This window comes from Penaeus chinensis, chromosome 6 (genome assembly GCF_019202785.1).
Source record: "Penaeus chinensis breed Huanghai No. 1 chromosome 6, ASM1920278v2, whole genome shotgun sequence".
Taxonomy (NCBI): domain Eukaryota; kingdom Metazoa; phylum Arthropoda; class Malacostraca; order Decapoda; family Penaeidae; genus Penaeus; species Penaeus chinensis.
Window position 1 is genome coordinate 16,890,563 of NC_061824.1, and position 2,500 is coordinate 16,893,062.

General features: G+C 42.2%; 2 protein-coding genes across 2 annotated transcripts in view; one reads left to right on the forward strand and one right to left on the reverse strand.

Moving 5' to 3' along the window:
- Positions 1–7, reverse strand: part of LOC125026623 — a 1,712-nt gene extending 1,705 nt beyond the window's left edge. The window contains exon 1 of the mRNA XM_047615198.1: positions 1–7. This exon is cut by the window's left edge and continues 1,375 nt beyond it. The gene's annotated coding sequence lies outside the window, so the exon portion shown is untranslated.
- LOC125026215 (mucin-19-like) overlaps positions 1–2,500 on the forward strand; it is a 503,762-nt gene that overhangs the window by 194,188 nt on the left and 307,074 nt on the right. The gene's annotated exons all lie outside the window — the stretch shown is intronic.

Genomic DNA, 2,500 nt, shown 5'->3' on the forward strand with positions numbered 1-2,500 from the left:
TCGTTTTCTAATTTATAAATTATTTTGTCATTTTGTTACTATTTTCCGGGTACACTGACGATAGTCCAAGTTACGCCCCCCCCCCCCCCAAAAAAAAAAAAAAAAAAAAAATCAAGTGCGTAACGAGAATGGTTCAAATTATTTTACGTTATCCAGTCGCACTCACCATATCTTATAATTCTTACAAATTTACTGATTATTTTTATATTTATCAACAATAAAGAATCAAGTATTTAAATATTGTCACATACTTTCTTCTTGACTATGTGCATTAAACAAACAAACAGTTGTACTATTTGACCCATTCTGCATTATAGGATAAAACAAAAAGCAGGTATTAAGATAAAAAGCAAATCTTTCGTTATCCAAGTCTTCAGCAACACTAAACACAGCACTAGGCCCCATTCGCGTCCCCCAGCGCCTCCCTCCCTACCCGAGCAGTCACCCCCACGTCGAAAAAATCGGATGCCCTTGGAAACAATTAAATAACTCCCCACACACATCCTTCCTCCCCCCTCCCCCCGTCCCCTTTCGTCCCCACCCCCTTTCCCTCTCGAAGTCGGGTCGGCGCAAGTGTCTTTTATGGGTCTACTTAAGGCCAAAGGGTGCCCGAGAATTTTATTTATTAGCGAGAATTTTAATTGAAATTAATTATTGATTGCTGAGCGAAATCAAATTACGGAACACAACATGGGGTGTGACCTAGAGGGGGGGAGAGAACGGCTTGCACAGATTGCAAGGAACCACCGATGGGTGTTGGCAACTTCGCTCTTTTGAACAGATGGTGCTTATACTTTTATTTACTACATTCGTAACTGATATGACGTGTTAACGCCTTCCTCATAAATACTGTACTATTTGTATACAGTTACGTATACAGTACACACGCACGCACGCACGCACGCACGCACGCACGCACGCACGCACGCACGCACGCACGCACGCACACACACACACACACACACACACACACACACACACACACATACACTCTCACACTTACACTCACACTCACACACACACACACACACACACACACACACACACACACACACACACACACACACACACACACACATACACTCTCACACTTACACTCACACTCACACTCACACACACACACACACACACACACACACACACACACACACACACACACACACACACACACACACACACACACACACACATACACCACACACACACACACACACACACACACACACACACACACACACACACACACACACACACACACACACACACACACACACACGCAGAGTAAAAATTGGATACTGATAATATAAAAGCATTCGTTTAAAAGAATGAACTTACGGTTAAACGAGGTACTGGTAAAACAATGTAATTATTAAATTATCAAATTCTACAAAAAAAGTTGAAGTTTAAATGGGCTTAAATCAGGCAAAAATGGAAAGTAAAATCATCCATAACACGTAAAACCAATATTATAAAAACACGTCGAAAATCTATATAAAAGTGTATGTAATCGGATGACAGTTGCATTGTTAAGGTCTAATTTCATCCTTGAGATAAATAGGGATTCTAGGATGATGAGGTTAAGTGAGAAAATTTTTGTGCGAGCGGATGTCCACGTGAAATAGCAGTGTCCTCTGATGGCAGAACTGAGGTGAACTGAGCTGAATAGCTGCACGGTGAGACTTCCCCCATGTGTATTAAGATATGGTGTTGTAGAAAGCGTGTGGTGCTACAATAAGTTGGTTTGGATAGGTATTGCGGTTTGGATAGTTATAGTATTAATTTTATTACGGGACACAATACTAGATCTTGCAGGTCAGACCGAACATTGGTAACTATCCGTGGTGAGACAGTTTCGTTGAATACAATAGGAAAATGGGTAAGTAAATATTTATAGAAATTACTTTTTTCTGTTCAGTCACTTTTAAAGGATAGAAGCTATAGGATAGTAAGGATGAATGATTAAGGAGGGAGCCACTAGTTACGCTAGTCGTATGAACCAGGATAATCTTCTTTTACTCTTTTCCCGTCTTTATACGGGGGCGATGTTTTTGGTGGGTTGCCTCCGTCTTACGGCTTCTTCCCTCAGGTCGCCACAGCGGAATGATCCGCATCATAGTCTTGGCTTGTTTTACAGCCGGATGCCCTTCTTGCCGCCAACCCTCCCCATTCATCCGGGCTCGGGACCGGCGCGGGACATTCCACTGGATTATGGGCTCCCATGTCTCTAGGTAATCGAGGTGAAGTTCATTACCCAGGGAAACAACAGTCCCGGCCGGTGACTCGAACTCTCGAACTCATATTGACATGAGTCTTTGAGTCCGTTGCTCGGGAACCGCGGCCGAGTGGCTAGATGATAATGATGACACTAATTTCTAGGATAGAATCTAAGTGGGATGAACAAAAATGAAAGAAGAAAACGATAGAAATAATAAAATAGCTGTATCCACTATTTGTTAAGATTAAGAGCTGAATGGAAGTGATAATGCTTTTGACGACGACC